Genomic DNA, 24,443 nt, shown 5'->3' on the forward strand with positions numbered 1-24,443 from the left:
TTCATTAGAAAATAGTTTCTTGAATTTTAATGTTAAAAGATATCAATATCTATTCATGTCACTGCTTGGGAATGACCTACTAAAAGCGCGGATTTTCATGAAAGGCTAGCATGTGAGTCAATATGTGAAGAGGTACTGGGATCGTTGCCCAGCATCTCCACCACGTAACGAACCTTAAAGTTCGTGGGATCTTAAGAGCACCTAGAAGGTTAACCAGTTAATCGATGGGGTGATGTAAACTACTCATCATTCATCCTCTTGATGAGACCACTCGTCATTGACATGACGAGTTATTGCTTGGCATGCGAAAGGTACAAATTACACAAAGGAATTAAACTACTGAAAAGACAATAGTCACTCGTTGGATTTTGTGAACCGTTGAACCTGTATCATGGCTGGGTGTAGGATAATTACCTGTCTAACTGAAGTCTCTTAGCTGAATGAAAATAGCGAAGTCCTCTGTAAGCTTCTCTCCTATTTGTCGACCAGAGCGTTGTTCTACTCCTCACCTACTGCCTTGCTGACCACCTTCTCTCCCTCCACTCAATCTCCAAAGTCAGTGACTTCCCAGCTTGTCTCACCTCTATATTCCCTGGCCATCGAGCTCTTCCTCGATGCCGAATCGCCGAATCGTGTGTTTATCATAATTGCTACCATGCAAACCGCTGACACCAAACCCAGAAGTATTACCTGTTTCCTGAATGCTCAGGAGGTTTGCATGGCACAACACAATGCATTGTAAACATGCCTAAGAGGCTTGAGACAGCTGAGAAAAACAAGTGAATGCCCTGGTCAACATGAAGCGTTCAGAGAGACTAAATAAAATAAACATACAATCCTAGGGATTGATACGAAATCGTCTCCTCGAATTAATAGCGCGGAGTTAGAGTAGAACCCAGAGCCCCGTGGTAGCAGCACATTTTCCATTTATCCTTTAGGAAAGTTCAATTTGCTGCTTCTCATGTAGTACATGCATGTGAAAAATTGAGTTCAGAGTGCTGAAAACATTTCTCCCCTACTTCTCTGTTGTTACTATCGTTTTACATGAGAGTATTTATGTTTTGAACGTAGTTTCCCTCTTCCCCTGTAAGTAGGGTTGCGAGATTTCTAAAATAAAAAAACGGGACATATAGACATGGATATAGTTAAATTTATTTTTATAACATTTTTAAACACTACAAAATGAATTGCAATTTAAAGCATTGTTAATGCCGAATTTTTAACATTTTGACAAAATGTATTAATATTTGAGTGAACACTTTGCGTCCTTTAAGAGGATCTTTGCTTAGAATAATCACTACTATAAGAACATACACAACATAAGAATATATAGAACCCATAATAATATTAATAGTGATAATAATAAAATCGTCTTTACTAGAGCGGGCGTGTTTCGGCCGTCTCTATCGCAAAGATAACAATGAGTCGAAGTGGTTGGTAGATGAGAGAAAATAAATACAGACGCGCACAAATATTCTCGTAGGGAATAACGTTAGTGCCTCTACTACTCAACCTTACAAGATATAAATGAATGTCAACATTAAAGAGAGTACTTTATGTTGGTTACCGAACATACCGAAAATGTCGGTTCTCAGTATATCGATATTTAGAGGTCATATTTTCGAGTACAGATAACGGATCCCGTATATCGAGGGTTTCAGCAGCCGGCCTCCGTTGCGTAGTGGTTAGCACAGCGCGCTACGACGCCAGGGGTCCCTGGTTCGAATCCTGGCCAGGGCATGGGTGTTTGTGCGAGTCTCTTCATCAATTTCATTAGGCTATATCATCACTCATCGATGGCGCAGTGGTAGCGTCTTCGCCTTGTAATCAAGGAGTCCTGGGTTCGATACCCGGTGGAGGCACATAGTGGTTCGGATCCCACTGTAAACTGTAGGTCGAGTCCCGATTAGCCTTACTGTGCATAAAGTGGACTTAAAACACCAAATCAATCAATCAATCATCACTCATCCTCAACTTTACAATTAAGAGGCAGAAAAGCGAAGTAAAATAAACCAAATTAATCAATAGTTTCAGCAGCACTAAATATACCCCGATTATGCAACCATTTCAGGATATTTTTGTTTAATTTTGCCTGCTTTACGGTGCATTATATACACCAGCAAGTTAACCTCAAGGAAATGAAGTAATTAGCTCACGAAGCGGATTACATAAAAAGTAACTCCATCGTAGGTTCCAGCCGAGGCTACTCCCTTAATATCTTGCCACAGTAACCATCAGCCATGGAATCACTTCTTGGTGAACAAGGGCAATTACATTAACATATTATTATTAATAATATTAAATAGAATAGGATTATACACAGTGGAGGCGATTATGGGGGCGTGGGGGTAGTTGCCTCCTCCCAAATTTTGGCACTTTTTGCCCTCACAACTGCGTCCTCTAACGAAATTTCCTGACACTCCACTCATCTCCACTTCAAAATCAATGGAATAAAGAAATGAGCATGTTAAGAATGGATGACCACAATTAGAGGCAAACCAAAAGAGTGATCATGTGAGAAGTCGACCCCATCCTTGAAATAATTTGATTTCAATCAGTCAAGTATGGGTTTTTAAACATTTAACAACGTTTTAGATGAACATCTTTTTATTACATGAATGCGTGCGTTTCGTTGGTTCTCTTCCTACCGCGCCCATTTGAAATTCCTTTCTCTCCAACGTAAAGTTTGGGGGACGGTCGAGATTCTAACCCGAGGCCACGTGATCAACAGCTTGACATGCTTTGCCCAGATGTCGGCTCGTTTTGCCCCATCGCACGGTAAAACTAAAAAAAGAGCTCCCTCTCCTATCAGGAGAAAGAAAACCTCGCGAAGTGACACCCCGGAGACTTCCTGACGTGAGGTGAGGTGATACTCATTAGGGCTAAAAGGGGCTAAAACATCACCCTAGTTGTTGCCATCAATGGCAGAATTGTGATCCAGTCCCATGTCTTCATCTTTGCTTATGGGTGCGAGAAATCCCCCCCCCCCTTTCCTTTCCCTTCTCATTTCAAGTGCTGGAGAGTTTTTTTTTATTTGATTTAGTTTATTTTACTTCGCGTTTTGTGCCTCTTGGCTAATTTGCGAAGATGGGGATGAGTGATGAAATGATGAAATTGATGAATGGACATTCACAAACAACCAAGCCCGACCGGGATTCGAACCCGGGACCCTTGGCGTCGCAGCGCGAAGTGCTAACCACTCGGCCACAGGGTCGGGCAAGTGCTGGTGAGTAAACTTATACCTTGCAAGTGTCAGTCTCAGAATATCACGAGTATGGAGTGAGTTTTACATACCGGGGTTCAATATCTCGAAATACCGGTTACATCGAAGATGCAGAAAGTACCGGAAAATAGCGAAGGTACCGTTTCGATATATCGATATTTCGGTGTTGCCAATACCTGAGATTCCGTTATTTTCAAGTAACGGTAAATCAATAACTCCACCATCTTTAAAAAGTATCACGTTTCTTATCATTCATATTTATTTTCTAATCACACACTTATACATATGTACACATGTGGAGGCTGTGTGCCTGTGCAGTGCTTCTTTCGGAGAAAGTATTCAGGTACTGTTTCTAAATCGCAAGCAACACAAAACGAAAATCCAAAGTTAATAAACAACTATTTATGTTCGGTTATATAGATACAGCGCGTTCAATTTAAAATTGTACCGCAGTCCGCCCATTTACGAATACCTAACGCAATGCATTTTTTTGTTTGTAATGGTAACACGACGGCTGAATATTCACGTAGCTTGGTGTGGAACGAAGAGGCAAGGAAATAGAAAAGGAAATTAATACTTACTCTCATGATGCTTTTCCGGTGGGTTCAATTTTAAATTGAACGCACTGTATATTTTACGTGACTTTTCTTCCTGTTTTCTTAATCGCGACGATTTTACATTTAGGTACTCCAAAGCAATAATTTTGTATATTCACACGTCAACCTGCCATTATCCTTCACATTTATGTTCTTACTTTATCAGTGACTCACTGGCAATTGCCATAATGCACAGTCGAACATCTAAGCGAAAGAAGGGCGAAAGAAAATATTATCGTACTGCGTCTCGGTTTTATTTAGGGGTGAAGCCGTTCCACATTACTCAATCGCGTCTGAACTGAATCTCCTACCTGCCCCAAAGGAACGATTGATTAATTAAATTGCTTTACTTTACTTCGCTTCTTGTGCCACTTTTGGCTAATTTGCGAAGATGAGGATGAGTGATAACATGATGAAATTGATGAATGCACACTCACAAACTTCCATGCCCAGGCCTAGATTCGAACCCGGGACCCCTGGCGTCCTAGCGCGATGTGCTAACCACTCTGCCTTCTGGCGCCGGCCCAAAGGAACGAGTAGAAGTGGTTAGTTATCTAATTAACTTACATAAGTTTCTTGGACGAATAAACTGGTCGCTGCAGAAAATGGACATTGCTTTGCGTTCATTAAAAAGAGTCTCAAAATATTTTATCATATATACTTGCTTCAAATTAGCAATCTCGTTACATAATTTTGTACAAGCTTCATGCTTTTAGCGTCTTTAAATTTGTTGGCTAAAGAAGAGTAGTTGGATAGCCTCAGGCTGATTTTTTTTTAAGAAAAGACGAATTGATAGCTGATGAATCAAGGAAGTAATTTACGTCATTTGTACGCTTCGTGTCATACCATTTTTTTTTATTAATACGTTGCCAAGTAAACTAAGAGTGCAATTTTTTATCATCACTTGTAAGTTTAGACCCACCCGTTACTTACATGTGATTGTTACTTGAAAAAAACTTTTTTTTTCAACTAACCACTTATTTGTTAGCTATCAGCAAACGCTGAAATAAGTTCCATACAATGAGCAGTTTTTTCTCAATTCAACTTTTTATGTGGAAAATTGTCATTTTTTTCAAAAACAATTGAAACTCGATTATCTCGAAAACTATTAATTTTCCGACGGGGTATCATATGGTCAAATTTATTGCAAATTGTCTCTACTTTAACCCCTTTCAGGGAATACATCTAATTACCAGTCACCCTGTATACTTGCTTCAAATTAGCAATCTCGTTACATAATTTTGTACAAGCTTCATGCTTTTAGCGTCTTTAAATTTGTTGGCTAAAGAAGAGTAGTTGGATAGCCTCAGGCTGATTTTTTTTTAAGAAAAGACGAATTGATAGCTGATGAATCAAGGAAGTAATTTACGTCATTTGTACGCTTCGTGTCATACCATTTTTTTTATTAATACGTTGCCAAGTAAACTAAGAGTGCAATTTTTTATCATCACTTGTAAGTTTAGACCCACCCGTTACTTACATGTGATTGTTACTTGAAAAAAACTTTTTTTTTCAACTAACCACTTATTTGTTAGCTATCAGCAAACGCTGAAATAAGTTCCATACAATGAGCAGTTTTTTCTCAATTCAACTTTTTATGTGGAAAATTGTCATTTTTTTCAAAAACAATTGAAACTCGATTATCTCGAAAACTATTAATTTTCCGACGGGGTATCATATGGTCAAATTTATTGCAAATTGTCTCTACTTTAACCCCTTTCAGGGAATACATCTAATTACCAGTCACCCTGTATACTTGCTTCAAATTAGCAATCTCGTTACATAATTTTGTACAAGCTTCATGCTTTTAGCGTCTTTAAATTTGTTGGCTAAAGAAGAGTAGTTGGATAGCCTCAGGCTGATTTTTTTTTAAAGAAAAGACGAATTGATCTAAAGTTAAAGTATTTTCTGATCATTTTATAAATGTATTTAACAGTTCTGCTGTACACTCAGCGGCGAAAGAAACATTAGGCGAATTGTCCACCACCATTTTCATTCAGTCTGTATTACACAATGTGATGATACTGAGTTGAAATAATGACGTCATATGAAGAGGGCAATGCCTGCTTCGAACCAACATAGTGTGATTCCTTAAAACAGCACAGGATATAGAATAAAAAGTAATGAAGATAGCAATGGACAATTTGCCTACCATTTGTTTGCTGTTGACTGTACAAAGTAAAAAGAAAACACTCTTTGGTGGGTTCCTTTATTTTCCACAGTGGGCTTTCAGAACGCCACAGGCGATAGCTAATGCTGTGTAACTTGCTTCGTGGCCTCCCTTGCTGGCAGCGTCAGCGGAGTAAAGAATGGCGCCAGGAAGTCTCATCCCCCGGACGGAAAAGCTACAGACGCAAAATTGCGTTTGCATTAGCTGCTAGTCACTACGTACTTCGTTTTTGCCATCGTTGGTAATATCTGTCCATCAAACTTGGTCCATCATCCACTTAAGTAGGATATAATTGAAGTCAATACATGCGAACTACAAAGCAAAACGGATGAGTGAAGGGTGGGGGTTCAATGTTGTTTCATCGTTTAATATAGCGTACGTGTCAAAGCAAAACTTTGGTCAAACCACATTCATCTGTGGTTTAACTTTGTTTTGAGTCCACGTTTTGCATGACAGGCTAATCGGGAAGGACCTACAGTTTAAAGTGGGATTCGAGCCTCTGATCAATCTACCCCAACCCATACAGCACACCAAGTTTCAGACATATTTCAGAAATATTGCAATCTTTCATATACGTTTCTAACATTCTGGTTTCGCGTTGACGTTACAGAAAGCATCACATGAAGTCCCAGTTTTGTTTCTGAAACATTGCAATGTTATCGTTTCATTGTCTAGTTTCTGGAACGTCTCGGAGACTGCAACGTTGGATTCAGTCATCATCGGCCATCCGGGAAATTTTCTGAGGCGGCCATGTTGTGTTTACGTTTAACACTGACCGGGAGTCGTGCACATCTTATGAAGAATAATGTTGTTTATTGAGTGGTAAGTTGAATATTATTAATACCAAAGTGTGTTTAATTGTGTTATACTTATGCACGCTATATATTTAATCTGTGTTGTGTAACGTGTGTGAGAACGTGAGTGGAAACAAGGCAGGCGTTATCAAACCAGTGTTTAAAGAAGTATTTCGTCTTGTTTGTTTAATTGAAAATACATGATGTGAAGAAGCATGGAACTTCTCGCACCTCATGAAACTAAAATAACAGGGTATAAAGTGCTTACCTATAAGCAGTGCACATTTATAGTATACCGAAAATAGATTGAATGGAAGAGACGGAAAGTACTTGTTGCTGAAAATGTATCATTTTTCGGTTACATTATAATTACCACCTTCCTAATTTTGTACAAAACTTGCCCTCTTAAGAAAAGTTTCTCACCTCCCTGTGCATAGTGAAGAAGCGTAGAATACTTTGAACTACATAAGTTGTTACGTTAGTAGTTTTTATCTAATAAGAAATACGTTTCTACAAATTCATTCTGCGATTTCGATACGTAAATGGAAGGCTGCAGCATTGTCACGTGCATTTTTTTTTTTAGCTGTGTGGATTGTAGCTCGAGTCTTAGCGAACAGGCTACTACTGAAGATCACAGCATGATTTACATGGTGCTCCTATAATTCAGATTCTAATTTTACATGACGCAATGAAATGTTGCTGCATTACAATTACCACAGATTGAAGTGGGTGAAAGAACAAGTAACAGAAACAATATTTTTTTAAAATTTATTTGCTAACTAATTTTTGTGTTTGTGATTGCGATAATTTACCTTAAATCAGCAATGCACACAAGAAATACTTTTCCCAACTCTGTGATTACATTGCTTCAAAATATAATTGTCACATTATTGCAAACTTATGTAATCAGAATTTGATCTAAATATGGAATATACAGCATCCACCAAAGTAAAATTTTGACAGAGTGACTAGTGAAGCAAGCTTAGAGTTGTTTTACCAGGTTTTAATCTGTGCATGTGAATAATCTCTGACCTGACCTGGCCTGTTACACTGCCACACACATTCTTTAGTTATTGGTGGGTATAAAGATTACATTGGTGTGTGTGTTTACATGCAGGCGATCATTACTTTTTTACCTCCACACCATGCAGTTGGAAAAATGTATCATGTATGGACTAGTGTATCACGTGATGAAGATAATATTACATTCATAAATGGTTTGGTCCTAGTTCCAATTGTTTAATTACAATTTCATTATGGTACACAGGCATTTTTTTCATGGTTCAATGTCTGTTTACACATGTACTTCAGAGTTATAGCAATCACTTTCTGTGTTTTTGCTTTGAGATTAATGTTTCACTTACATGTACTTCTCAATTGCAATCAGCCATTTGTTTACTACCATATTGATTACGGACTACTACTGCCATGTGTGCATGATGCAAAGGGGTTTCTTAATAAAGTTAGGCAAGTAAGGTTTAGGGCTCTTTAGTTTTCAAAAAACGCCTCTAAATGCTTTTGTGGTTAGGTTGGGTGGGCCATTTATAGCTCTAAGTGTTCCAAATGAAAAATGCCTTGTCGACAAATGCTTGCGTAAGGTACTTTTTTCGTGTTTTTATTTATTTGCTAATGAGTTGCACTTTGGAATTCCAAACAGTGGTAATTACTTTCACCAGGGTTCAAATTTATTGTAACAATAAATTCTACAATTTTGCAATACTTAATCTTCCTATGAAACTGAAAAAAATCATTAAACATTCGGAACCATTACCCTTCCAACACCTTATAATGTGATTTCTGGTCTTCAGTACTTCCTGCTATTCTCACAACCTGGTGAAAGAGTTCCGTGAGTATTCTCACCACTTGGTGAAAGTAGTTACAGCCAAATTTTAAATTACTTCTGAAACTCAATTCTTACTAGTTCAGCTCTCATTTGGTGGCTAAACCCTTCAATAATAAATAGCCCATGTACATTGAAGTGCAATTGTAAACAAAGTAGATGTGGTACTGGTTTAAATGACTGCAATCCTCTGAAAGTGACACATGCCATGCCTGGACACAGTGTATATTATAATAGAGTGACTAGCTTTGCCAGGTGATTCAGCTAGAACCTTTTTTATTACTTCTTTATTAGTTATGAGAGATACATGTTAATCAGCAATGGATAAGCAGCATGTTTCACTCATTTTATATTTTGTGTTGGCGTAGCAGTATGGTATCTTATGCAGGCACTGGAAGTATTGTCAGACTTCTAGAATGTTTTATTTTACTGTTCTGTAATTTTATAAGTAGTTTATGTGAAATGCAATATTTTCTACTTGCTTAGTCAACGGGTTCAAATTATGGAAAATTTTGCATTTCAGTTTGCATACAAATGAATTATTCCTTATACAATTTATGATTTTTTTCTTCTAGGCACTGTTTGCCAACACCAGCCAAATACTAAAGAGCAAGAGGTGTCTGATGTTGTGGCTTGTGCAGGACAAACTTGGCTAGACAGAGAAAACAAGTAAGTAATAACGTTCTGTGATGGGCTAATTTGTATTTTTTTTAGCTCAAGGAGTCATAAAAAACATTATGTTGATGATCCAAATTAACATGTAGAAATTACACATGTGCTGGATTCATTATTGTGCTTGTTTCAAAGTGTAATCTCCCATTATATACTCCATAATGTACAGTGATGGCATCAGCACCTTTTTTATAACTGCCACTAGCCACTATATTCATGTAAAGTCAAAGATAGCAAGAAATCTTAGCAAAACTCCCCCCCCCCCCATATTTGCCAAGTGTAAACACAGTAGTTATTTTCGGAACGATTGAAGATGACCGGACCCCTCTCAGATTTTCTTCATATTTGGCATACTCTCTAATTGAGGCCTCCCAAATCACGAAACGTCTAGAAATTGCAAAATAAACAAAAATAAGGTGTTAGTTTTCGGGCTGGTAACAGTCTATTTTCGCGAATTTTTTTGTTTCACAAGCAAAATATATATATATTGCTGATACTACCACGACATGAAATTTTAATTATGTTTGCCTAACCTAACCACACGTCAATGGTTTGTGGGGCTAGTGTCAATAATTCACAATTATTTTGCAATTTCTAGACGTTTCCGACAAATTTTAACTTCAGATTCATCATTAGCAGGCCTCAATTAGTAACTATGCCAAATATGAAGAAAATCTGAGAGGGGTCCGGTCGTCTTCAGTCATACCTTATTTTCTTTCTTTTCGTAAAATGAAATGAAATGCAAACTTCTTTTCCAAATAGTAATAACCCGTGACGCAACAGCCCGTGAGGACCAAGGCCTATCTACCGACCGCCAGTGATGATTAATTGATTTGGTTTATATTACTTTACTTTTCTGCCACATTTTTGCTAATTGTAAAGATTATTATTATTATTAGAAATTCTTTATTCATGGATGCAGTTCAGCCACGGCCAGGCTGGGATTCTAACCTGGAACCCCTATCATTGCAGTGGAATGTGCTAACCACTCCATGGAAATTTGTGCGATATTCTGTCTTAAACTGTGATGAACAAAGGTCTTTTTGGTTAATAAAAAGTGGCCTTTGGTTAGAAGCCCTAGCGAGGCATAGGCATGCTTTTGCTCATATTTCTATCACGTCCTCTTATCAGTTGGCTGCAACAAACAAACACACAATGTATTTATAAAGACTGAAATGTAAAAATATTTTGTAGCCCTGTAGAACAGATATGGGTTGCAGAAGTTCAAATATATGGCTTGCTTTTATTTTACTCAAGGATAGTTTCATGTCAATTGTGGGTCATTCCATGTCAAACCAACCAAGTAATTGGTTGCATGACCATTTTAGAAAGAAAAAAAAATCATTTTTAGTACAAATGTTGGTACATGTTTGTAGATATTAAAAACAATATCCCAAAAAAAGATTGTATTTAGTTCTCCTGGGCCAGCCATTTTTCCAACAATTGCCCGTGACTTTTTTTGCTCATGTAGAAGTTGACGGATTTCACAGATCTTCAATTGTCATACCTTGTAATTTTAATTTCTGGTAAGTCAACTATTAAAATCCTATGTTACTATATTTTCTGATTTTTTAAGCCCAACTTTAAAAAAGAAAAAGGAAATGCTTCATTCATTATTCTAGGTATACATGTAGCTTAACATTACACACCAATGTCACAAATTAGATCGCATATGTTATGTCATATTTACCAAACAAGTTGAGTCTAAAAGTTGAGATTTTTACTGTGAGTTAGGTTCATGCAGGGCTTCCTCCATGCCAAATTTCAGAATTTTTCAAAAGGACCCATCTGAGAGATTTAAAACCGAAACTGTCAAAATTCCATAAACGGCCATGTTTCTTGACCCGGTCGTGAGTGGGGGTGATGTGATCAGCATCACCCCCCGGGGTTTCCCCCCAGTACCCATGTTATTCGACGCTGGGTGGGCGCCGGGGCCGCTTCCACCGTTAGAAAAGTTCCCGGATTTGAACCGGCCGGGGATCGAACCCGGGACCTTTAGCATGGTAGTCAGACGCGTTACCAACTGAGCCACCATGGCCACTGTCTTGTTACCCAAATTACCACCTTAATTTTTGTTCTTAGGATGCAATTTTGAGCAAAACATACTTGAATATCATAGAAAGTATGATTCATTAACTACAGAATGAATTTTGTTTCAGGTCTCTAGTTTTACTGATTTTTGAGATATTAAGGTTTCCGTAATTTGCTACATGAGAAAAAGAACACCTTTGTAATGTTGGAAAAAGGATGTTCCAGGAGAACTAAAGACAACAAATATTTTTGAACATTGTTTCTGATATCTAGAAACATGTACTAATAAGGTTTTTTTTCTAAAATGGTCATACAACCACCATTGGAGGGTTTCTACCAACAAAAGGGGTTTGAGAACTTATGATCCTCAATTTTAATGAAACTCAGCACATTTCATCTTTCATTGTGGTGAGAAACCACATGATTTTTTTGGTATTTACCTTGAATTATGACCCCTTCAACTTTTAGTTATTCCTTTTCTTTTATTCCATTCCCAAACTTTCCAGTGTGAGCTGCAGTGTCCTAGAAGAAAAAAATTCTGTCGCTCTTCAAATTATATAATGTGTTTTGAGATTTCACAACGTTAACCGAACAATATAGATTTCAGAGAAAAATGTGACATTCATATTCCAGTATATTAGTAAAACATTACCTGGTTTTGGCCCAAAAACAAGGTTTACTAGAATTTCGATTTTTTTAAAGGGAAAGTTGCAACACCAACTCAAATATTTTTAAAGTAAAGTTTCATATATATAATCTAACTTACACAGAAATAAAATTGATGGTGTTTTCATTCCTTCTCTGATTTTTAAAAAAACGTATATCATATTTTATAGTTTTCAAATTATCTCTAAGAATCTAGATATCACAGAATCAATTTTTGGAGTATACAATTTTAAATAAGGTTTTCATGGATGCCAGGAAGGTGTCACCTTAAAATTTCATACTTCACCCATATAATTTTATTTCAGTCACAGTCATTTGAGTGAATTATTAAAAGGATAGTGCAGAAATATGATAACTTTGAATTGACGGTGTTTCTTTCAGGGAGTGACACTATTATGGAGAAAATATGCCTCCCCCCTCTCTTTTGAAAAAAAAAATCAGTGCTTGGCCCTATCTGAAAACATCCTATGGTCAAACATGAATGTTTTGTTCTTACCTTTATAATTACTAATATTAGTTTATTTACATTTACTATGACAAAGACACATCTTAAAAAGTAGTTGAATACTACTATAACTTTTTAATACATGGAATAAAATTAACGAGGAATGTAACCTGTAGTACAATTTGTAGATTTGATCCCTCGGTTTAGAATGAGACTTTGTGTAGTGTTTGAGCACGTTATAGCTACTGATATACCAAGGTACTAGCATGCACTAGCCAGCCATTTTCAACAAAAAGCACTTCATAGTTTTCCAACCGCTTCTCAAGTAGTGAAGATATTGTCCAATTGCCAAGTGGATCTGGTGGTCCAGTAGTAAGGCACCAGTTTGGCTTTTCCTTCCATGCCCTGCGTTCCTGGCATCCATGAAAACGCTATTTAAAATTTTATACTCCAAAAAATGTGCTTCAATGATATCTAGATTCTTAAGAGTTAATGTGAAAAGTATAAAATCCGGTAGTCATTAAAAAAAAGCAGAGGAGGAATTAATCACCTTTTAGTTTATTTCTGGGCTAGTTAGATGATATATCAAACCTAAGAAAAATCGAAATTGTAGTAAACATTGTTTTTGGCCTAAAATCTGGTAATATTTTACTAATTTATTGGTGTACTAAAATGTGAATGTGATACGTTGTCATATTTTCTTTCTATTATTTTGGTAATGTTGTGAAATTTCAAAGAAGTTTGAATAATTTGTAAGGGAGCTAGAATTTTTCTTCCAGGACAGTGCAGCTCACACTTGGAGGCTTTGGGAATGGAAGAAAGAGGAATTACTGAACAACTTAGAGAGAGAGAAAAACTATGGTTTCTCACCACCATGAAAGTATTATTAAATGTGCCGAGTTTCATGAAAATTTGAGATTATGGGTACTGTGGTCTGGTTGAACTGATGTGGAATGACCTTATGCAAAATTTTGTTTCTTTAAATGATATTTCTGCCCACAGAATGCTAATTCAGAATTGATGTTACATGACATTATTCTCTTTACAGGTAAAACTGAATGTTGTTCCACTGAGGCTGTCTGAGTGAGAACTTGTGGTCTGCAGAAATTTCAACTGAACAAAAAAATGTATTTAGACAAAAAAATAAAGACTCTTTTGTGAAAAAATATATATTCCTTTGATAATACTTATCCTTTTATATTTGTTTCATGTGTGAATTGTTGTTTGAAGTCCACTTAATGTGCAGATAGGCTAACCGGGAGTAGACGTGCAATTTAAAGTGGGATTCCAACCACTGTGCAATGTGCCTTCACATGGTATTGAACTTGGGATCCCTTCACTGCAAGGTTCTTATTTATATTTCACACAGTGTATTCTGAAACTGACGAACCTAGCCTAGCACAACCATTTTGAAAATCAATGAAAGATATAATATACTCTATGTGATCAGAAGTATCCGGACACCCACCTGAAAATAAAATACAAGTTTGGGCAACCCTCCATCGGGAACACTGGCAGTCAATACAGTGTTGGCCCACCCTTAGCCTTGATGACAGCGTTCACTCTCACAGGCATACTTTCAATCAGGTGCCAGAAGGTTTCCTGAGGAATGGCAGCCCATTCCTCGCAGAGCGCCAAAATGAGAAGAGGTATTTATTTGGATCGGTGTGGTTTAGCACGAAGTCGGCATTCCAAAACATCCCAGAGATGTTCTATGGGATTCAAATCAGGACTCTGCGCAGGCCAGTCCATTAGTGAGAGGTTGTTGTCGTCAAACGACTCCCCCACAAGCCATGCAGTATGGACGGGTCATCGGTCGTGCTGAAAGACACAATGGTCATCCCCGAACTGGTCTTCGACGGTAGGCAGCATGAAAGCTGTTAAAATGTCAACATAAGCTTGTGCCGTGACATTGTCATGTAAAGCAACAAGGGGGCCAAGCCCCCTCCAGGAGAAACATGACCACACTGTAACCCCGCCACCTCCGAATTTCACTGTCGGCACTATACAGGCTGGTAGATGTCGTTCACCAGTTATTTGCCACACCCACACCCTACCATCGGATCGCCACACTGTGTACTGTGATTCATCACTACACACAAAGGTTTTCCACTGTTCTATGGTCCAGTTTCGACGCTCCTTGCACCACACGAGGCGGCGTTTGGCATTTGTCTGTGTGATGTTTGACTTATGGGCAGCTGCTCGGCCATGGAAACCAAGTTGCCGCACCTTGCGCCAAACAGTAATGGTGCTTGGAGTAGATCCTGATGCAGTTCGGAATTCCTGTGTGACGGTGGCGATGGATGATTGACGATAATGATGTACGACCCTCTTTAACACTCGATGGTCTCTGGAGGTCAACATGGGAGATTGGCCTGCACGCTTTTGGGTTGTACACATCCCTTCACTATAACATCGGAGACAGTGGACAGAGGGATGTTTAGGAGGGTGGAAATCTCACACACAGACTTCCTACACAAGTGACGCCCAACCAACTGACCACGTTGAAAGTCTGTGAGTTCCTCAGACAATCCCATACTGCTGTCTCACACTGTCTGCAGACTACTGAGTTCACTGACTATGTGTTCCACGCGGTAGATGACAGTACTGTTTCGCCTTCTATGATAAACACACGTTTCGCGGTGTGTCCGGATACTTTTGATCACATAGAGTAAATCATTCAAAAATCATGTCTTGCACGTTCTCATTTTGAAATGTTTTGGTATAAGTTAGGAAATCTATGTAAAATTGTTTTCATGAAGAAATGGTAATGTAGGAAATCGTAGAACATCTTTGAAGCAACAAGACAATGGAAATTTCTCACAAGAAACAGTAATAGCATTGGTAATTCTGATTGGCAAGCACAACCTCTGATACTGCACATTTTCAAGATTATAGAGAATGTCAAAACACATTTCATCAATTTTTAAACTTTGATTTGCTGTTATTGTTCAATTCTTATTTATATTGTTAGTTCCCAAAAATTGCCCAAGTTTAGCTTGTATCCATTTTGCTCTTTTTTCTTGTGAACTGATAGTTTTCCAAGTTTTTATTTTTTACTGATTATTTTAATAATAATAATCCATGGCTCCGCAGACCTTAAGGTGGCACGGCATACTTAACGGTTGCCAACTTTGTGGTCAATTTCTCCAATTATGTAAGTATGTAGGATATTCTTATCAAATGTATAGACTGCCAATTCAGGTAACTTGTAGGTCACTCTGCATGATCTCCAGAAAGTATCCAATAAGGTATCTCGGATGTTTCCAGAATAATGCATAATGGTCAGAACCAATATTATTAGAATCTAAATGGTGTAAATAATTCACAATAGCTATGTACAAGGTGATGGTAAATTACAGACATGCAAGTTTGCAGTTTAACTGTTACATTAATTTTGAATTTTTATTTGGGATGATATGCTCAAATTATCTGTTCATTCTTTTGTAATTAATATATAGAATATACCTTATTCTACCAGATTTTTCATCATAAAGTGACACAATGCACAAAGTAAATTTTAGTATTTAGTAAAATGTTTACATGCTTCCAGTCTATCATCAATTGGTAAAGTGGGCGAAAAGTGACTGGAGCATGATGCTGATAACATCACCCTCAATCCAACCTTCCTTGTGACGTGGCACAGCAAACCACAAAGAGCTTTGTTATTGCATGTAAAACTCTATTCCTTTGTAAACAATTGAAGGTATTAATGATGATTACCAGTTTAATGTTTCATATTTTCTTTTGAGGTGTCTAAAGTTTTTTGTTTTTTTTAACTCTAGCTTTGTCTGACATGAACGAATGCATAATCGGCAATTTTATGCACTTTTTCTCCTGACTAGATTAATTGAGATATGTGGTCAATTGATGGGAGATAAAATAAATATTAAGCATCATGCCTAATGAGGTTTCAAACCCAAGACCTCTGGCACTTTCACAGCATCACAATACTTGATTTTAAAAGAAATACTGTGAATTCTATTTTCAGGAAATTATTTACAAGTAAATATTGTAATAATATTTGAAGGGGGTTTAACCCCAAACCCCCCTCAAATATGCCATTTATGAATACAGTACTGATTCCATTCAATATAACAATAATGTGAAATAATATCACTGTAATGTAACTGAAATATCACAAAACTGTACGGAAATGTATCTGTAATGTTACACTGACATGTTTCTGCAATGTTACATTGACACGTTTCTGTAATGTTGCACTGACATGTTTCTGTAACATTACGAATGTTATGTTAGATTCGCGGACATTTTTACATTGCTGAAACATACCTGAAACATCACAGTAATGTTTCACAATGTTGCTGCAATGTTACAATGTTTCAAGAGTTACGTATCCGTAACATATCTGAAACCATGTTGTGCTGTATGGGAAGCAGGCATGAGGGTTCGATCTCGGAATCTCTTGATTACAAAGCGACAGCGTTGGGCATTAAACAATTACGGAGGCCCGTATCTTTGAAACGGTAGGCAGAATATGGGTGTAACATCATCATATTGACTCTTCGTCGTCGCATTGTAATAAAGGGGTAACGGGTTCGATGCCCGGTGGAGGCACATAGTGGTTTGGATCCCACTTTAAACTGTAGGTCCAGTTCCGATTAGGCTTACTGTGCATAAAGTGGACTTAAAACACCAAATCAATCAATCAATACTGACTCTTCTTCTTTTTGCTTCTTGTACATGGTGTGAAATCACTGTTTGAGGGGGGCAAATATCTTAATCTACACGCACGTGCGCGCTAATATGTATACGTAATTAAATACAACATTACTAATTACAAAATCACTAAATATTTAAAAATAACATTATTAAATACATTTAAAGCAATTATCTTTTTACATTTATAAATATCAGATTTGCATCAAGTAGCAAACTGATTTCTTTACTAAGTGGTTAAAGATGTCAATTAATTTCAAAATTGTTGAAATTGTTTTATTATGGAAGATTGATTGATTGAATTGGTTTATTTTACTTCGCTTTTCTGCCACTTTCGGCTAATCGCGGAGATTGAAATGGCTGATATACAATGAAACCGATGAAGGGACACTCACAAATACCCATGCCCAGGCCGGGATTCGAACCCGGAACCTCAGGCGTCGTAGCACGCTATGCTAACCACTTCGCCACGGATGTCGGCGTAACACTTGAAACATTGTGTTTAGTTTTTCTATTAATGTAAATCAATTAGGTTTCATTCTTATATTTATTGTCCTTTCTTGTTTCACTTTAATTGTGAATACGTTGCTCTTGCTGCAGATCTGTTAATGATCTTTTGAAAGATAGATGGTTGGGGAAATACCCCCGTTGCACCTTGCCCTTGGACCTCTCCGCTCCCATGAGTTCTCATGCACTATCATCCGCTGAGAGGAGGTCGTTTCGAGGGATATTGAGCAATCCAGTGTTACGGTGAAAAAACCTTCCTTCATTTCACTTCAGGTGACAAGAAAATCACAAAAAATCAAGTATAAAGAACAGATTGAACTGTTTGTGACATTTTGATCATTTTGGCAAGATGGTACATGTAAGGTGTACATGGTAAGATGTCACTTACCATGTTTTACACCAGAGCCCTTCATTTAATGAATTTATTTTGACTGTAATTTTAGTTTTACGTTCAGTTACTCAGCGCTGGACCTAAAGTTAACTTCTCAGCCCGGACCTTGGGGTGCACGAGTTTGGGGTGGCAAAATGCCTTATCTTATTTAAATCTTCTTTTCATCAACATTCGTGAATTGTAGTGATAGTGAATTGCATGTTATTGAGTATAGGAAAGCAAGCAGAGAACAGCAATTTCAGGAAATCAGGCTGTAATTCCGCCCTTTGGAAAATTATTTCTCACTTATTGCAGACGATTATTTTACCAGGACCTTTGATAACTTGCAGGAAATATCTCGTTTCTACCGTTCTGCACGCCCTGTCATATCCGCGTCGTGGTTAACCAGACGGTACAAACTAGTTACCTTCACCTCGTACTAATCCACACAATCCACAATACTTTCAGAAAAAAAAAATACTTGGAACGACACCCAAATTCTTGATATAACCTAAGCATTTCATTGGTTTGGTTTAGAGTACGAGGTCGTTGTATTATGAAGTTTATCTAATTTTGTGTGGTGTCCCCAGTGTCACATGTTGGTACAATGCTGAGGATTTCGGTTTTCCCCTTAGTTGACTTATATCCAATGACAACTTAAGGAAAGCTAAGCACTTGTTTATCGCAGAAGAAAATTGTTATAACAATGTAAAATGTAACAAATCCACCACAAAATTATATGCAAGGTAATTTCGTACTTTGTAAGTCACGTGTATATAACCTATAATGAATGAATGAATGAATACTGTATTTAAAGTTATTTGAATATTGCTCATGTCATGTATTAGGGGAGTCTACAGACCCCCCACCACCGGTACGCTCTCAGACAAAAAGAAATGTAGAGTAAAAAGTAAAGTTGTTGCGTGGAAATATGACCATTCTATTCAATTGCTATTGCCTTCGGTTGTAGACCGATTGATTAAGAAAAAAAGTGTTTTCTAAACTTTTTCCCGAAGAGCTTGCATTTTCTGCAGCTTGCGTTTGCAATGTACGAGGTTGCAACCAGGAGACAGGACAACCAGGCGATCTTGCTTCTCTTCTATCGGTATCTAAGGTTGCCAGACCTTCATCTTTTATGCTTAACTTCGCTGCTTTTAAATAACGTTATTTTTTCAACATTAAAGCATAAAGTTGGTTTACACAGTTTAAATTGAGAATATTTCTGTTATACGTTTCGTGAAGCAATGCTGAGAGAACACAGGAGGGGGCGTTCTTAGTTCTCTCTCTTCCCACACGACCTGCATGTGTATCTGAGGCAGCGGCAACCATGCCCACTAAGTCCCTCGCCCTCGCAGACAAGGGATGGGGGGAAACCACTCGCTGTTGATTTTAGATGTTATCTGAAGAAGCACTTCGCAGGTTTCTCTCGCTCTTCCTGTGTAACTTGCGATAAAAGCAGAATTCCTGTGTTGCGCGCACAATCGAAGGCAAATGTAAAAATAGACAAATTGCTAATCATTATGTTAATTAATTCTGTGTTCCTCAATGTGATTTTCCCGTGTAAAAATACTGTAAGTTTAAGTGTAACCCTACTTCAAATAATATATAAAAATAATAATAATACAGCTTCTTAAAAAAAGCCCTGTCTGGGAAAGTAAATAATGGAAAAAAACTACGTATATTTTGCCTGCTATAATGTTTGCCGTTGACTGTATATAGGAAAAGGACGTTTTGCTGTGGTCTTCGAAAACGATAGCGTCAAGGGGTCGTGGGTTTGATACCGGTGGGGACACGTGGTACAGTGGTACGGATTCCACTTTAGACTGTAGGTTCAGTCTCGAATAGCCTTTCTGTGCAACAAGTGGCAATTGAATTCTTCGAAAAGTAGCATACATTTCAAATCTTGGTCGTCTAATACACGAATGTTTGTGCTTACAGTTGCCATGCATCGCCAATGTCAACACTAAACTAAGAGTTCCAGTGTATTTCTATTTTACACCCATTTTCTAGCTATCGGGTTAATCGCCACATATACGCCGAATTTGCATAAATTTCATATAGTCTGAATCTCTGGTTCATTCCGCGTACAACGGGATATGACTCATCTTTCTAGGGCAATTAGCCTCCGATCTATACTCATTTAATTGAAACTCTACATTTTACTCAAAATCGGCTCGGGACCAAGGGGGTTACATGTGAAAATGGCCTTGGAAATCAAAAGGTTAATGTAAGAAATGGTCGAAAAGTTAACAATGTTTCCCAGTTTTCTTTGTTCAACAAATGTAAACGAAAAATCATGCTAAAACGCTTTTGCAAGTCAGTTAAAATACAGATGTCTGAGAGATATGTGCAATCAAACCATGGCCAGTATTAATGGAAGGACTATTATGCCAACTCCTTTTATACAGGCACACTTTGTGCTTGGGGGAAGTGGGTGGTCAGACGAGACACTTTCTACGTCTCCCAAATAAATCAAGATTACATTCTGAGCTCCCAGCAGCCACTTACGGTTAACAACTTTTTACTTTAGTAGAAATTTAGACTAAATTTTTGGTCAAAATTGCCGGTTTTTCCCTCAATTTTGCAAAAAAATATTTCTTGCTTGCTTCGATTGTAATATAAACGTTTCTAAACGTCACATTATTTTGAAAGAATTGGCGACCTATTCAATTAAAATGTTCCCTACATAGCTATTTCTATTTTGTTTATTTTTCGCCGCTGGTCTATTTCGTGAATGAATCGAGACAATGAGGTGGAATGATAAAATTATGAAGGTACAAACACGATGTCCATGACTCCATATTATCGCGTTTATTCTTTAGATTTAGCTAAACTTTGCGGAAAATTGTGAAAAAGTATTAACGCAATCTTTCAAACCAGAATTTTGGTAATTGTTTGACACCCTCAAGATTGGCCCATGTAAGCAATTGGATCTCCGACGCTGTGCTTCTTGCTTGAGTGCGAGGGGACGTCAAGGGGGGGGGAGGGGATGGGTGACGCCGTTCGTGGCTGATTCAAGGGTTGCCGCTTGAAAGTATGGAAAGAAGGGAGACTATGCCATTCCTGTTTTCTCTGCTTTCAGGGCATATGGCCTGAGAGCGAATGATTGTCTACAGTCGGGAGACTCGAATTTGAACTCCAATTAAAAATTAACCAGTAGAGCTACGTATTTAAATTTCGTCACGATTGGACCACAAATTTTTTAATTACAGAATCTCGAAGAGAGCATAGTTTGAAAAACACATAAAAAGCTGCATGTTTTTTTTTCTCGTCTTACACATAAAGATCGATATTTAAGATTTATTAGGGATCGAAAGCACATAATACCGAAAAAGACTTGATTCAGTTAACATGCATTTATTATTATTATTATTAGACGTATAACACTTAGCGAATACATTACATTGTTAGGGAAGTTGTACAGTGAATATTGTTTAAAATTTGTGCATTCATAGAGCCGTAGGTTGAGAATTCTACGCCAAAGAGAACAACACAATTCGACACACCCTTTACACACCATTAAACTTTTGCTTCTGTCGAAAGTATTATTTTAGAACATATATACTCAATATGAAGGAAAGCTCTTATTGTTAACAGACCGAGGAAATTTACTTCTCTCAATTTAGGGTTAAAACGGACAATTTAGACCGGTTTGTTAGTGTAAAAAAATATGTATGTGAAATTATCCAATATTTGAAGGCATAGAAAACATTTCCAGGTCCCTAGCCTCCCCCTTCCCTGCATTGAGGGAGCTGCTGCTGTGCAACTGGTCACCGCTGAAACCAACTTTGTTCTATTTTATGTCCTATATTTGTACAGTTATAACCCCACCAAATGATTCCCTGTTTAAAGGGAAGTGGGGGGAGAGGGGTGATGGACTGGGAGATTCATTTGTGGAGTTTATGGACAATACGAAGCTTTGTCGTCTTCCAGGCCAGTGTTGTTTAGAAGTTATTTGTATTTCATGTTTGTTTTATGTCGCTTTTCTTCCACTTTTGACTATTCACAACGAGGGATCATGATTATGTTAAATGGATGAAGAGACACTCACAAAACAGTCTCGTCCAGGCTGACGGGACTCGAACTCGGAGTGTACGGTCACTCAACGCACTAGTCCACAGTGTCGAACCTTTAGAAGTGGGGGAATTAATCTTTTCACACCATATTTCTCAGGAAATTACGTTACGACTATGCGTCAATCAGTGATTAAAAATATCATTATATTTTAACTGACATTAAAAGTGTTGTTGAAAAGCATTAATTTCTTTCTATAAAAATATGTTTCAAAGTATGGTTATTGGTGTAAGAATAGAATTTAATCGGTAGGTTTTTATAACTACAATTATATAGTTTAAAACTTAGTTGAAGAGTTTCATTCATTTTCTAAGATTAATCATTCATATTAATATGATACTTTTGGAGGTTAAGGCTTTCATTTTAAACCTAACATTCCCACTCGGTTGTTCGGCGTAGCCATAGGCTAGAAAACAGAACACTGAGCGGCGCATAATATGTTGACGCTACCGTTGCCCCATATGGGACGCACTATGCTATTTGTGCTGTTTGGGTCCGTGACATCGACACAAAGAGATAACAGTGAAAGAAATTCAAGGCGATAAAGAAAATCTCACCAAGAAGAGCTTGAAATGTAATTCATGCACATAAAAGAACACATAAAAATTCGGAAGGAAAATTTTCAAATACTTTATTTTTGTTTTCTGCCACTGCCAACTCCCATACATAATCATACAACCATCGAAAAACCATGTTTTCTTAAAATTGTTAAGTTTATTCTAGTTTCTTACGAACCTTAAGTTTTATACGTATTTTACGTGTAATTTACGTGTCATGTAGAAAACCTTCTTTTACGCGTAATTGCACAAGTGGCAGAAGAGGCACGTTTGTAGATTACTGAAGCATATGACACCAACAACAGCAGAAGCGCTCTGAAGTTGAAATATCGCACTCGAGCGCTTGTAGTACAGCTTGTCATGATGCAAGAAAGGACAAGTACAAAAACATGTTTTTCTGTTACTCGAACCCTGAAACGTTACATTTGCGGGCTGCACGTTAACAAAGACGGTCTGGAAGTAAAATTTAAATCTTGCATTTTTTTTAATCAAGCTCACCAGTATATGACGAAGAGCAGGGGCGGCGCCAGAAATTTTCGACAGGGTGGGCAGAATCTCCTTATTGATAGATTAGGGTGGGCAGTATAAATGTAAGACCATATATAGTATTATATATGTGTATGAAAGACGTATTCATCCCCCTCTCTCTTACACTCCCGATTTTCCTCTTACTTCCCTTTCCTTTTCTTGTTTTCCTCTTTATTATTTTATAATCTATTCTCGCATCTTGTTCCATTTCCTTTCGCTTTGTCTCTGATGGACACAATTATTTCAAGGAAGTGTTTACCCATGCGCAGCCATACCCCAGCCATGCATTCTAATCACATTCTTTCATGCATGTTAATACAGTGAAATAAATGTGAATTAGGTTTAAGCTTGTGTTGCAAATACAAGGCACATACTTGATTTTATGTATTCGGTGACAATGATAGAAAGTGCCGTGGTAGACAATCGTGAAATCTCTCGTAATTTAAATGCATGTTCCTCAGCATAGTATTTTCATCGTATAAATTTTTGACTGATAGAGTTTTCTTACTCCTTGGGGGTCACTTTTCTTAGCTTGCAAGGTTTGTACAACTGAGAAATCTATATGGATGTTTGTAGTAGCGGCGATTGGGTGCCAACATTTGAGGGGCAAGAACAATATGCTTTTTCTTCGTAGAAAAGGATTAGCATAAAAATGCCATAGTGCGGGGGCAAAAAGTGGCAAACTTTGGCGAGGGAACTGCATCCCCCACTTCCCGGTCCTCCTAATCGCCGCCACTGAATGTTTGAATTAAAATGAACGTCTTATTACGAATGATTTAAAACACACACGGAAATCAAATTCTTTGTTCATTGTCCATGAAGTATTCCTAGGCTAATGAAAGGCTTTTTTGACAGAATATCAGTCACAAACAGGTAAGATCGAAAAATCTGTCCAGAATTGAAGAGATTATTAGCTAAGTTGCTTCATTTTCTGAACTGTCATGTTACTAATGCGGGAGAAGCAATACACGTATGGTTGGTTACATGAACATATTTTTTGAGGTAACAAAATGATTTAGGACACAAGGAATTCATCGAAGTTGATCACCGTGCCAGTAATAATTCATCTATTTTTCATAATGACTTGGGTTACATGGCGTGACCATTTCGAACACACTATAGAATGTCAACCTCTATCCTGTGCAGCACACCCTGGAAACTTCATTCTTTCAGGCAACGAGTCCCTGGTGCTTGGAACCACTGTCAAAGTAATAATTTATGAGGGTTTGTATTTTGAGTGTCAGCTTGTGTTTGTTTTCGCCCCTTCGTAACCTTAATCTAATCACCATT

At 37.6% G+C, this 24,443-nt stretch overlaps 1 long non-coding RNA gene across 1 annotated transcript; it reads left to right on the top strand.

Annotated features, from left to right (window-relative positions):
- Window positions 1-6,741: 6,741 nt before the first annotated feature.
- Window positions 6,742-13,574, top strand: LOC146003934 (uncharacterized). The gene is made up of 3 exons (XR_014443873.1): window positions 6,742-6,811; window positions 9,199-9,292; window positions 13,486-13,574. It is a non-coding gene; the product is annotated as an uncharacterized LOC146003934 (long non-coding RNA).
- The last annotated feature ends 10,869 nt before the right edge of the window (window positions 13,575-24,443 follow it).

The sequence above is a fragment of the Lepisma saccharinum genome, chromosome 21 (assembly GCF_977018435.1).
Source record: "Lepisma saccharinum chromosome 21, izLepSacc3.1, whole genome shotgun sequence".
Lineage (NCBI taxonomy): Eukaryota > Metazoa > Arthropoda > Insecta > Zygentoma > Lepismatidae > Lepisma > Lepisma saccharinum.